This window comes from Mytilus galloprovincialis, chromosome 11 (genome assembly GCF_965363235.1).
Source record: "Mytilus galloprovincialis chromosome 11, xbMytGall1.hap1.1, whole genome shotgun sequence".
In the NCBI taxonomy this organism is placed as follows: domain Eukaryota; kingdom Metazoa; phylum Mollusca; class Bivalvia; order Mytilida; family Mytilidae; genus Mytilus; species Mytilus galloprovincialis.
Genome location: NC_134848.1, coordinates 16342821 through 16357486, shown reverse-complemented (window position 1 = coordinate 16357486; position 14666 = coordinate 16342821). Strand labels below are relative to the sequence as shown.

At 30.4% G+C, this 14666-nt stretch overlaps 1 long non-coding RNA gene across 1 annotated transcript in view; it reads left to right on the top strand.

Annotated features, from left to right (window-relative positions):
* Nucleotides 1-14666, top strand: part of LOC143051757 (uncharacterized) — a 92416-nt gene that overhangs the window by 3551 nt on the left and 74199 nt on the right. The window lies entirely within an intron of this gene.

Below are 14666 nucleotides of genomic sequence, written 5' to 3'. Positions count from 1 at the left end.
TATATATGATGGATACATCTGTTGTAGAGTTGTCACTGACTCAGACGTACTTATATATATATATACAACTCGTCTAAACATCAATATATATATAGCAAAAGTAAATAAACACGGTGTACAGAATGTATATAATAATATTTTTAAATTTGCAAACTATATTTCACATCAAATAATAACAGTTCGTTAAAATATTGTCACTAGCGCTTTGAATTCATGCCTTCTGGCAATCTTCAGGCGACGTTTTAACAATGTCCTTGACGACACTGCCGTTGGTAACGTTTATTACTGTGGATTCATTATTATTCGTTGGATACCAATTTTCGTGGATTTCGTGGGCACAGTCAAACCACGAAATTAAATGTTCAACGAATGATAATTTTTCTATAGGTTTGTATGCAGACTTCAGCAAAACCACGAAATTAAATATCCATGAATATGCAAGTTTTTCTTAATCGACGAAAATTGGTTCCCACGAAAATAAATGAATCCACAGTACGTTACAATAACGGTAAGGGGAGATAAATCAAACATGTTTACGTAGATCCGTTTAATTTTGGCTGAAAGTCCTTTATGAAGTGTGCTTCCTTTGCCAGTCTTTTATATTTGTTCGATTCTTTCATTTTATAGAACGGATATACGGTAAATTTTCCACTACTGCACGTTTCGAAATGTTCGCTCACATCTTGCATTCGTGTGGATGGATCTCGTATCTGTTGTCTGTGAACACGAACTCTTTGACAAATTGAATTACCAGTCTGTCCGATGTACCATTCCTTGCAAGTGCTGCATACAATACAGTAAATAAGGTTTACCGTTTTGCAATTCATGTCTGCATTTGAAACAATGGTTTGGCCGTTTTTCAATGTTATCGGGCCGGTTGCCATATATTCACAAAGACCACATCTAGGGTCATTACATTTTGAAACGTTGTATTGTATTCCATTTGGGTCATAAAACTCAGCCCTTGTTAAAATCTTTTTAAGATTTAAAGGCTGTCTTTTACTTTTCAGGAATTTTTCTGTAGGGAAAAGCTTTTTTAACTTTTTCGTTTTTTGTAAAACTGGCAAATTTGCTTTTATGACGTTGAGTATGTCAGGATTGTACGGGTTATGAGTGCTAACAAACGGGATAAGTTCTGTATTACTCTCTTTACGTGCTGTGGACCTGAGTTCCGTCATTGGTCTTTTCGTATGTGAAGGATGACATGAATGAAAATTCAGGTATTGGTGGGTGTCCGTCTTCTTATATTATATATCTGTGGTTAAGGTTGTTCCATTCTTTAATATTAAAATATCTAGAAATGGCAGTCTTTGTTCGCTAGATTCGATGGTAAATTTAATCGAAGGATGTAATGTGTTTATCAGACTATGAAACTTCTCTAAATTGTGACTTTTGTTTAAAATGATAAAACAGTCGTCTAAGAATCGCTTCCATTCCGATTTTATGTACACTTTAAAAGCTGTATCAAATTCACTTTCAACTTGTTGATACATTTTATCCTCCAGAAATCCCATCACGATAATAATAAACGTTACCAACGGCAGTGTCGTCAAGGACATTGTTAAAACGTCGCCTGAAGATTGCCAGAAGGCATGAAAGCGCTAGTGACAATATTTTAACGAACTGTTATTATTTGATGTGAAATGTAGTTTGCAAATTTAAAAATATTATTATATATATATATCAATGAATGTAGAGGACAATTTTGAGTTTGACTTTGGAAGATATCGAGAGAGAAAAAAGCCGTTTACCATATTATAATCACTTTCAGTCGGGTTGCTGTATCGATTAAAAATACCATGCAAACATCTCATTTTACAAACCTTTCTTTCTTTTATCGTGTTTAGGGGGGGGGGGACTTTTTGAAGCCAAACATGGATTTTATTTTACCGGACCCAATGTATACCGGGTTTATAAAATGCACGAACGTACAATTTGAGTCTCGTTAACAAATATTTCACGTGTATTCAGTTTTTATTATTAGTATTTTACTTGATTATAATCCTGTAAATTATTTCGAAATATTAAGCATGTACTCCCAGTCAAAATTAAAACCTGTTAAATCTGATGAATTATTATTTTTTTTGTTCTGAACAATTGATTTTCTTTTTGTTAAATTAAAAAAAGGAAATGAAAGTCTATTTATCTTATTATTTACAGTACAAATGGTTACTGATTGGTATTGTTTTGCACATTTTAGTATTGTTTTGTGATTAAGAATATCGGTTAATTACCTTCCAAATTTCGTTTTTACTAATATTCTTAAATTGTTTTTCTTCGTATGTCGTAGTTTATGAAATTTGGTATTGAATGCTTTTAAAAATACAATGTAAGGATTCAAGTCAGTAAGAGGTAAAAAGAAGAACTTGCATATACATTTTAACAGAAGAGAACAGATCGGAGTTTTTGGTATAACTTCCCATAGCACATATTTCATACACATTCAAGATGAAAACATATACCTAATATAATATTTTAAGATCGACGTACCTAGTGCATTTACTATACTAACATTCTCAGTTTATGCCATAGCATTGTGTATAGTGTAATGCTTTAAAGGTACTGGTCTAATATTATAATCAGCGCTGCCCTATCTGTCGAACTTGTTGGACTTTAAGTCAGCAAGACTGGAATTGTTAACACATACAAATTGTTCATAACAGTCCCACTTTATACCAAATGTGTTTATGTAAATCTGACGAGTCTAGTGACAACTTCCTACTTGAATGTTCTGGCTTTTTTCTTCAACCCGAAATAAATACTTAACTGATATAAATGAATAACTATCTAAGTTCTACTTTCCCGGGCCTCTGCTTCACCGAGTTATCGTTCTACGATAAAATACAAATACTGATTAGTGATTGTTTTTATCAAGTGGATCCCTAACTATGGACAGTTTAAGTAAAAACAAAATGTCGACTGAAATGTACTCTCAGAGATCATTGGTTATGGAACCTAAACGGAGACTGTACATAATATCAGGCTATACGGGATTACCTAGTATAGTGATTGGAGCTGTTCAGATAATTTCTTTGAGGTTTATAGTCAGCACAGGCGTACTTGTTTTGATTCGTGATAGACCGCACGAAGTAATTTCTCTTTCGTGTGCCCATTTTCCCTCTCTTTGGGGTAAGGGAGATAAAGAAAAAGTCAGTAATGGTAAAACAATATTTTGAACAGCGGTATACTACTGTTGCCTTTATTTATTACCAACTCCCATGGATGATTCATAGCCTGACTGATTGCGGTCCTTCCTGATCTTCTTCAGAGACAGAATTATGGATAAATCTTTATATACTAGTCAACAAAAGAAATGAGACAAGGCAATGTCTTTTCCATGTATAATGAAATTGGATAAATTTGTACCAAGGTAAATAATTGCCCAATTGGTTCAATTTTTACAGAGTGTTATTTTCTTATCAAAACCATTGATTTCAGGCATGAGCGCAAAATGTTTTTTGAATTTTTGTTATTTCAAAAATCGTACTTTTTACTAAAAATCAAAATCGATATTAAAAATTAAAATTTAAATCTTTAACATGGACTGCTTAAACTTTTGAATGCCTTTGCAGATATTTTACTGAATTCTTAATTCTCATCTTCAAAATTAAGTGCCGACTTTTGTCATCATTTCCGCAAAATAAATTTGACCCCTTTGTTCATTAACTCGGTATTTTCTAAGTTTCCATTTTGGTCAGATTCATTAAATCATATATGCATTTGCTTTGTAAATGAATGTTTTTCATTGTATAATTTAACTATCAATAATTATATTTTATGATAAATAGGAGATCAAACTTGTGTATCGTTTCTTTTGTTGACTAGTATATATAACGGACTGCAATAAATTTTGATACTCTGCAATATTCGTTCTCAAAATGGATTGTTTTGAATCTTTGCAAATTGGCTAAAATTCTATGGTTTTTGCCTGAAATCTAATGAATTTCTTTTTGTTTAGAGAAATTGCATCAAACTTTTAAATACTACAGCTTAATTCAATTTTTCTTAGAAAAAAAAGACAATTCTCAGCTACCTTCAAATTCTTCCTGCAATAACAAAAGAAAATAAATAATATACATACTAATATTTTAGCATTTCCCTGTTCTAAGTCATATTGTACTTTTAAATTTATACAATAAACTAAATTTTTAGCCGTCTGAAATCTTACATTCAAAACTCAAGGCTAAATTTTTAGCTTTCAAAGATTCTCAATTAAATGTAATCGGCTCGAGTTTTAACTATAAATTTGATCAGTTTGAACAAAAACAGTTGATACATGAAAAAAATGCTAAAGTTTTAGTAAAAAAAAATAACATGTTGATCGCAATGCAATATAGTAAATTGTAAATTATAAGCCTGGTACCTTTGATAATCGATTTTGGAGATGAAATTTAGCGACTTTAGCGATCATTATTTTGATTTGATCACGAAAATCACGAGTTAGAGTTTACATTTAAGTTTTGAAACAAGCACTAGAATTGAATGTCCTACAACATTCATAAACTGTCATCAACATGTAGAATAGTTTATCATTATTATACTAATCGACTTTTGGTGGGATTTTATTTCTCAATCTGTAGGTATTATGTGGTTTTGGTAGGATTGATATTCTTTTCGACATTTTGAGATTGCCTCAGGCATCAGCAACCTCTTCAATACTATAAAACTATAGTTTGTACCAGGCAGTATATATATTGTACATATGCCTCATTCAATGTAAAGCGCTAGAAATTAATAGAAATGTACTCTTTTGTAATTTAAGTGATATAGTTCCATCTTTTGCTAATATGTGTGAACAAGATAAGTTTAGTTTCATTCTGAAAAGTAATGATACAGACATTAGTACTGTAAGTGTAGCTGGAATAAGCGATATGTATGATTTGAACATTCATTTAAAGCAAAAATAATGTTGTTAAGAACTTTTATAGTATTAATGCTAATTGTTAATGGCTTGAATTAATAATTTTGTATGAATAACACCTCCACGCAATGTAAATATAAAATATGTATCTCTTATCATTGAGAAAATATGTTTGGATTGGTTTTTTTTGTTTTTGTCTGTTTGTTTGTTCATTTTTGTATTTGTATTTGTATTTTGTAAATGTCGGCTGGTATCATTTCTGTATAGGAATTTACACCAATAAAATTATTTGATTTGATTTTATGCCTATTGTTTGTCTATAGTATGTGTTGACACTTTAAAGTAAATGTCTTCTATTATAAGGACTCTATATGAGGTCAAAAGACATGGAACATGGTATTTGAAAAAAACGAGAGAAAGTTTAAATGAAAACCAGACATGAACTCTGGTTACAATTCATATTTTGTTTACATATTTTCATACAAAATAAAAGTAGCAAAACTAGTTATATATAGAGATTAAATAACGTTCAAGTTACCAAGTTTCTCCTCCTCTTCTGGTATGCTTATTTCCCTTGAATACAATTATCATTTATATTAAGAAAACACGAACAGTTGATGTATTGTAATATTACAATAGAGTAAAAACAACTTTGCGCCATTTTGTTATCATAAACAGTCTGCGTCCTTCAAATGCTTTAATTATATTTGATGAATTTATGAAATGTCAAACGTTTACGTGATTTTAACATTTAAAGCGCCTTTATGATCAACATTTTGTCTTTAAAACGCTTGAATAATTGTATCACCTTTAGATTATTTGGTTCTTTAATTATTAATGTTACAGCTTCAATAAAAAAAAATATCATTATACATTTCTAATTTTATTTAACTGTTCCGAACTTAAAAGATTCTATAGACACACATTTGTGATATATCAGCTAAGCATGTTCAGATTTGAATGACAATATTTGAGTTAAGAACCTTTCACTTGAGCTGCTCATCAGTATTTACATGAAGATCAATAATAGGAGATTAATGAAAACCAAAACAAATAGATAGATGTACACTTAAGTTATGTAAGTATACGTTATCAGTTTGTGTTAATGCCTTGTACTTAATTCAAATTTCAGAAACGTACAGGCATTTTTGTTGCTAAATCCACGAAATGATATATCAGACTATACATTGTTTCCCTACATACTTCAATTCATACAATAATACACTTAAGTTTAATTGTAATCTTTATATTATTGGTGATTAAATTAATCAGGTATTAATAACCAAATATTCAGCTGAAACTTCTACTTAAAGAACCTTCAATTGGTAAGTGACATTCCACATAATAGTTAAATTTGAATAATGTCTATATCGCAAATTCATTTTATTTTGATATTTTAAAACATAACTTAACATGCATTGATATCCAGGTATTTATTTTTATATATTTTATAAATAAGGTACAAAGGATAAGTCTTCCGAATTGTGATAATTTCATTATGACATAATTAATTAGGTCTTTCCACTTTTCGTGGAAAGACCTTTTGTTTTTCTTCTGATTATTTTTTTTTTTTTTTTTTCTTTTTTCTTTTTTCTTCTGCCGTCTGAGATGCTTTTTTGTTTTACAACATATCGAATTGATGTTTGGCCAACGATGTTGTTCAGTAATGGAGGTTTCAAAACTCACCCTGTGTGAACGACCACTTATTCTTATAGGAGTTATCTCCCCACGTCCCCTTTTTCTTGTTATCGCTATATCTCTAAAACCAGTAAAAGATTTTTACAAACTGTTTTCCCCAAATTGTTCGTCTACTCTTAAGAATGATTTGTTTTGATTTGACTGAGGTGATCAGAAGACATCTTATGGGAGTTGTTTCCCTTTGAAAATTTAAAATAAACGATATGTTGGGTTAATTTATACAGTATAAGTTGTAGAGGCCTACAGTCTTTTGATATGAAATCCTTGGTCCATAAAAAAGGAAATTGAGGTCAAGGTCAAAGGTCAAGGTCATGTTATAAATTTTGAATTTTGCTTGTTATCGTTATTCAAAAGAAACTGTAACATTTAATGATATGATATGTTTGCAAAATCACTGTTTACAATAAGGCGCAACTTCATATTATTCAGTCGAAGTGTTTTGGTTAACCCTTATAGGAGTTTTCTCCCCTTATGTATTTGAAATCATTATTTCTCCGTAACCATACAAGTGATTGACCTTGGACCTTCTAATTTGAGTTCACTGACCCATGACCTTGACATTGAGGTCAAGGTCAAAGGTCAAGGTCATGTTTTAAATTTTGAATTTTGCTTGTTATCGTTATTCAAAAGAAACTGTTACAGTTCATGATACGATTTGTTTGCCAAATTACTGCTTACAACAAGGGGCAACTTCAACCCATTTAAGTCGAAGTGTTTTTGTCAACCCTTTAAGAAGTTTTCTCCCTTTTTGTATTTGAAATCGATATTTCTCTACAACCATACAAGTAATTGACCTGGGGTCTTTTGATTTGAGATCACTGGCCTATGACCTTGAAATTGAGGTCAAAGGTCAACTTGACGTTCTAGATTTTTACCTTTGCTTTAAATTTGTTTTTGTTCATTATAAAACAATTAAGTCTTCTGCATAGACCTATTAATCTTATTTTTCTATATCAGTTGAGGTACCAAATTACATCAACAAGGAGTGACCCTTTCTAACATTTTTTTCTAAATTTCATTCTAATTATCGAGGTGGAAAGACCTTCAATTGTTCTCTGAAGAATTGGTTTTTAATTGTGATGTAATTGGTTGCTTTATTGTGATGTCCCCACAGCTGGCCTTCGACTATTTTATCTTTTTTGTGTGTTATTTTGGCACTTCAACTGTTTGTTTTGTTTTTTTACATCCTTAGCTTTCTAAAATAAGGTTCTGAGCGTAAATGATGAAGATAAACCCAGAACAGCTTCATTTTTATCACTTTTGCAGCGATTTTTGTTATAAACGGTTATCTTGGTCTGACCCCAGTCACGAACTGTTTTAAAAATGCTGTAATATGTAATATGTTAAACAACACGGGCGGAAAATGTAAGGTAAACTTTGTTTGCTATAGTGGACAAAATGATGACGACAGTGCAACGTGTGATTTTGGAGGAAATTACCGATGCTCACGTTTTTATATATAATATGCATGTTTACCACTCTAGTTTGTAGTTCAGAACCTTCCACTTAAGCATGTTTACCTTCTCATCCACTGGAGGTATGACTGAGAATGTCAACCGTTAAAGATGAGTGCAAAACAAAACAAATAAAATGATATAAACCATAATAAAAGTTAGTAGCCCAAGCAAACGCTTGCATTCAGTTATACAACTCTACACATAAGTCGACATTTCAAAATTTGGGCATTGACAATTATGAACTCATTTGTGCGCTCTCGCTGAAGCATCCAGAAAAGCACTCTGAGGACACTTTGTTTATGAAATGTAATGGAATTTCTACATGCTATCAATTTTTATGTATGCATAAAACAAGCCCTTCATTTTTCGGCGAAAGCTTATAACTTTGTGTTATAACTTAATGTCTATAAAGTGAGCTGAAGTTTAATACTGGTATTATATGGCTGATTCACTCGTTGAAATTGATCTTTTTTCTATGGACACTTGTTCTGCTGACAGAAATGATAGGGTCCTGATATTTTGTGTACTTTAATATCCTATACTCTCATTCAAGGTTTATCCTTAACTTGGTCTCAACTTTTGAATAATCTCTTTCAACTGTGTCTCTGAATGTTATTTCTGACTATACAGCTTATATGTATGTTCAACTTGGCGTTTATTTTTGTTGTAGTTCAGTTGTTTTGCTGTTCTATTGTTTTCCTCTTGTAGTTGATTGTTTGGTTTTGGTTTGTAATCCAGATTTGTTTTTATTGTTTAATTAGATTTATGACTATGGCGGTATATTACTGTTGCTTTCAGTACGATTAAAGAGTTTTTTCATGATGAAGGCTATACTGTAATATTCATTTTCTTTGGCTGGATAGTAGATCATTAGGCAATCATTAAACCTTACCCAACTATAAAAGTTATTTCATGTCTAGAGTTTATTACTATGGAAGGAGGAAAATAAGAAATAAAACTGTTATGTTGAGAAACTTTAAAATACCCCAACAAGGAGAGTCTCAGTCCACGTTAATACAAAAATTGAAAAAAGGGCACTGTCTTTTGTCAAATGAGGTAAAAAATTATAAGCAACAAAGCAACAAATTCAACAAGCTAAATGAAACACAATAATACATCAAGACAATAACAAATAATAAAAAGCATAAACCTGGTGGAACTCAAACCATTTTTTTAAATTATGTCCTGTACCAAGTTAAGAATATGTCAGTTGTTTATCAGTTTGTCCGTTTCTATAAACTTTTGTTTTGGACAGGCTATTTGCGATGTTTTTTTACTTAAATTTTCTTGGAGTTTAGTATTTTTGTTGTTCCTTTATTTCCTTTTAGCGACTGATTCGTATAATCAACAGACCTTGAGTTCTTAAGGATTCATTAAAAATATGGCCACTTCAACATGTTCAAATCCTTTTTTTCTGTTTTATTATTTTTAGTATGTTTCTTCTATCAATAAATCAACAACTACTAGAAACTTATATATGATTAAAATAATTTATTAGCATAATAAATACATAACAATAAAATAATGTGATCATGTGATACATGTAAACTATGGAATAACAGAATACCATTAGCCAGGTCTGCCACCTGTTAACGGTTGTTGTCCTACTGGTAAATTACGAAAAGGGCTATTTGTAATAGGACCATGGTAAGGTGTTGCATAGGTACATTCTGAAAGCTGATTAAGTCTTTCATGTCTATACTCAGTGCATCTCAAACAAATGCAAACTGGTAAAATGTGCACTAAATAATGAGCATGACAGGTTTTAAGTTCATGCAATAACCTCATAAAATCTTCTGCACTTATATGTCCCTGTAAATTAACTCCATGTAAATTAAGTAAATAAAACTCATTAATGACAGAACGATACATTGGTTTGATATAAAGCGAATGAATTGCAACAGCATTTTTTGCACTGATTTTTCGTGGCAGAAGCAGTTTAACAAAGTCTGTTTCCAGTTGGAACTTTTCAATCAGTGGAACAAGAAGAGCTGTTTTGCCCTCTCTGCATCTTTTTACTTCACTATTGTCATTTACTAAGCATTTAAATAAAAAGCCTAATGTAAAATTGCGATTATACTCTGATAAAATAATTTCTATTTCTATTACATCATTTTCATTTTGCATTTGTATATAATTATTAACAACATCTAATAAAAACTCACTTCTTTTTAGTGCTAAATGAACTTTGGTCTGGGGCGCAATGGTAACCACACTGGGTTCACCATCATGACCAAAGTTTAAATGAAGAATTAGCTTATTCATGATAGAATTGCAATATCCCTTTTCCTTTTTTTCCCTAACTATTTAATTATAGTTCCCTATTAAGAATAATATTCTTGCCCGCCCCAAAAAGGAAAAAGGATAGAAGCAGATATGTTTTCAAGATGCTTCTACACCATAGCAAACCTTCAGACAATCATGTGGATAGTGTTTTTAAAACACTCTTTGAATGTCCAAACATTTGGTCTTTAATGTGACCCTTGAAGGTTAATCAAGAATCAACAAAATATAGTTTAATATATCCAATTATTTTTAACAATGACAAAATATAAACAGTTTATAACTAATTCTTATAATTCATCATTGCAGTGGGTCAAACAGCATAAAACTTCTATAGGCCACGGTGGACTGAATATAATATATATTAACTAGAGGCTCTAAAGAGCATGTGTCGCTCACCTTGGTATATGTGAATTAAACACAGGAAGCAGACAGTTCATGAAAACATTGTGTTAAGGTGATTGTGAAGTGTTTGAACATCTTACTTTACTGAACATTTTTTGCTGCTTACAATTATCTGTCTATAATGAACTTGTCCGTGTAGTTTCAGTGGAAAATGTTAGTAAAAATTTACAAATTGTATGAAAAATTTAAAAAATTGATTATAAAGGACAATTACTTCTTAGGGGGTCAATTGACCATTTTTGTCATTTTGAGTCTTAAATTGCTGTACATTATTGCTGTTTACAGTTTATCTCTATCTATAATAATATTCAAGATAATAACCCAAAAGAGCAAAATTTCCTTAAAATTACCAATTTAGGGGCAGCAACCTAACCTCGCGTTGTCCGATTCATCTAAACATTTCAGGGCAGATAGATCTTGACCAGATTAACAATGTTACTACCTGTCAGATTTGCTCTAAATGCTTTGATTTTTGAGTTATAAGCCAAATCTGCATTTTACCCCTATGTTCTATTTTCAACCGTAGCGACCATATTGGTTGGTTAGCTCGGTAACAAAACACAATTTTTAAACTAGATAGCCTAATAATAATTATGGCTAGGTTTGGTAAAATTTGGCTTAGTAGTTTCAGAGAAGAAGATTTTTGAAAAAGTTTACTTCGATTTACGAAAAAATGGACTATAAAGGGCAATAACTCCTGAAGGGGTCAACTGACCATATGGTTCTCTTGACTAATTTGTAAATCTTACTTTGCTGAACATTTTTGCTATTTACAGTTTATCTCTATCCATAATAATATTCAAGATAATAACCATTATATATATGTTTATTATCCTCCTTCAGGAGAGTATAGATATACAAATGTGGTATAATACAGAGTGTTAATAATAAGAATTTAAATAACGATTTAAATAAAATAAAAGAATAAATAAATATTTATATTAATGAATAATTAAATTGATCATTGAATAAATAGAATAGATAAGTTCAGATGAATCGAAAAATGTCTTTTAAGATTTTTCAGTTGTAATAAATATCAAGTTAACTGTCATATTCCTTAAACAGTAAAATTTCCTTAAAATTAATAATTAAGGGGCAGCAACCAAACAATAGGTTGTTTGATTCATCTGAAAATTTCAGGGCAGATAGATCTTGACCAGATAAACAATTTTACCCATTGTCAGATTTGCTCTAAATGTTTAGTTTTTGAGTAATAACCAAAAACTGCATTTAACCTCCATATTCTATTTTTAGCCGTGGCAGCCATCTTGGTTGGTTGGCCGGGTCAAAAACACAATTTTCAAACTAGATACATCAATGATGATTGTGGCTACGTATGGATTAATTTGGACCGGTAGTTTCAGAGACGAAGATTTTTGTAAAAGATCATGGAGATTTACAAAAAATGGTTTAAAATTGACTATAAAGGGCAATAACTCCTAAAGGGTTCAACTGACCTTTTTGATCATGTTGACTTATTTGTAAATCTTACTTTGATGAACATTATTGCTGTTTTCAGTTTATCTCCATCTATAATAATTTTCAAGATAATAACCAAAAACAGTAAAATTTCCTTAAAATTACCAATTTAGGGGCAGCAACCCAACAATGGGTTGTCTGATTCATCTGAAAATGTCAGCGCAGATAGATCTTGACCTGATAAACAATTTTACTCCTTGTCAGATTTGCTCTAAATGCTTTGGTTTTTTGAGTTTTAAGCCAAAAACTGCATTTTACCCCTGTGTTCTATTTTTTGCCATGCCGGCCATCTTGGTTGGTTGGTCAGGTCAAAAAACACAAATTTTAAACTAGATACATCAATGATAATTGTGGCCAAGTTTGGTTTAATTTGGCCCAGTAGTTTTAGAGGAGAAGATTTTTGTAAAAGTTAACAACGACGGACGACAGACGACGGACGCCAAGTGATGAGAAAAGCTCACTTGGCCTTTTAGGCCAGGTGAGCTTAAAACATGTTATGAAAACATATTTTGCCAACATGAATCGTGAAGCAATACAAATAATTCTAAAACTTTCTGATCACTGTGCTCTAAAATTACCTTCTGAGTTTATTTTTGTTTTAGTCAGAAAAATTTAAATGTATTTGCAGCTTTATTTTAATTCATTTTAAAATTTTGTAAAGTTTAAACCATTTTTAAGCAATGTATTGTACATGTTATACTATGTTTGAGGTATTTTTGTACAGTTCATAACAAGCCTTTTTTTCAATTATATACAAGTTATAACATGTACAATATTTCTGTACATGATATAACATGTACAAAATTGCAATTTGAATACAACATATAGAAATATTTACATGATTTATGTACATATATATACAAAAAAATATCCTTATTACTTTTGATTCATTTTTTATCATTGTTTCAGATGTTAAAATATATATTTCTTAATCAATTTTGTTTTTAAATTTAACACTGTAGCATTTATTTCTCATCCTAGCTGTACTCTAACATTATAATGACTTGGACACGTAAAAACTTACTCTTTCATTCAATCCAATAAAGAGACAATTATGAGCATAATCTCTTCATCCTGGCTGAACGCTTACAGTATGAAGATCATTAAACACAAGTATTTGTCTTTTATTCAATTCAATAATTAAACAACTTGTATATCCAAGCAGAATGATGAAGTAAAAGGATTATATCTATATACATTATGGTTCATATTATAGGTAAAGAAAAATAAAGTTAAAGATGCATGATGCGTGAATATTTTGACATTTATGTTGCAAAAGATTATCCACCAATTCTGAAGGTCCACAAAAAAACTGATAATGTAACAGAACATGGAATAAATAAAGAAACTATACCTATTCACAGAAACTTAATACATTGTTTATATAAACAAACAACAACAATAAAATATTAAAGTCACAAGATAGTCTTTATTATATCATTATCCTCACTGTAACTAAAAATAACTATAAGGTTCAATCTCTTTCAGTGTATCTATAACTTTCCTACTTTTCTCATATTAAAGATAAAAACTCTTTGATTCAATCCAATAAAGAGACAATTTTGGGCATAATCTCTTCATCCTGGCTGAACGCTAACAGCATGAAGATCATTAAACACAAGTATTTGTTTGTTTTTTTATTCAATTTGAAAATTTGACAAGTTTGCTATCCAAGAGAATGATTAAGTAAAAGTATTATATATATATATCATTGCAAAAATCAAGGTCATCTTTGACTTGAATTTTCTTTATATATATTAAGTTCTTGCTAAAAAATATCAGACTCAAGCAAAACTTTACTGAATTTGAACTTATGAAGTTGTAACTTTTCGGATATGTCCCTGTTATACACATGGAAACTTTTTTCTCAAGCTTCTTATACTATATACATGTTATAGGGGTGTATACAATACACAGTGAAAAAACAGTACTCATAATTATGATTTTTTTTGTGCATAAATGAATAAATATGAACTTAATGGAAAGAACTGTGTAATACACTCTTTTGTTTGCAATGCAGACTCATTTACTCCATGAAAAAATAATATTGAAAATTTGCAGACATAACAAACATTTACACTTAGTCTATCTATTGAAAAATTGAAAAAAACTTTAGATAAATAATAATGTAAATTCAAGTCAAACAGAACTAATATACATCCATGTGTTCTCTTTCCTGATTTTTATTGTTTGCTTTGCATTTGCTTTGTATTTGGTCAAACTTATGGTAAAGTTGCATAACATAAAAAAGTTCTGCTGTCATAGAACTGCATGACTAAACTTAAGGTCACAATATTTTCTTGAAGGGATTTTGTTATATATTAATATATTTACTTATATTCTTACTTCACAGGCTTTTTTTACTTTTCCTATTATCGATTTTCATCAATAAGACAAAAAAAAATTTACAACATTTTGCAATACCATAGTTTTATCATAAGTAGATATACATTCAACTTATTTGAAATATGACACAAAGTATC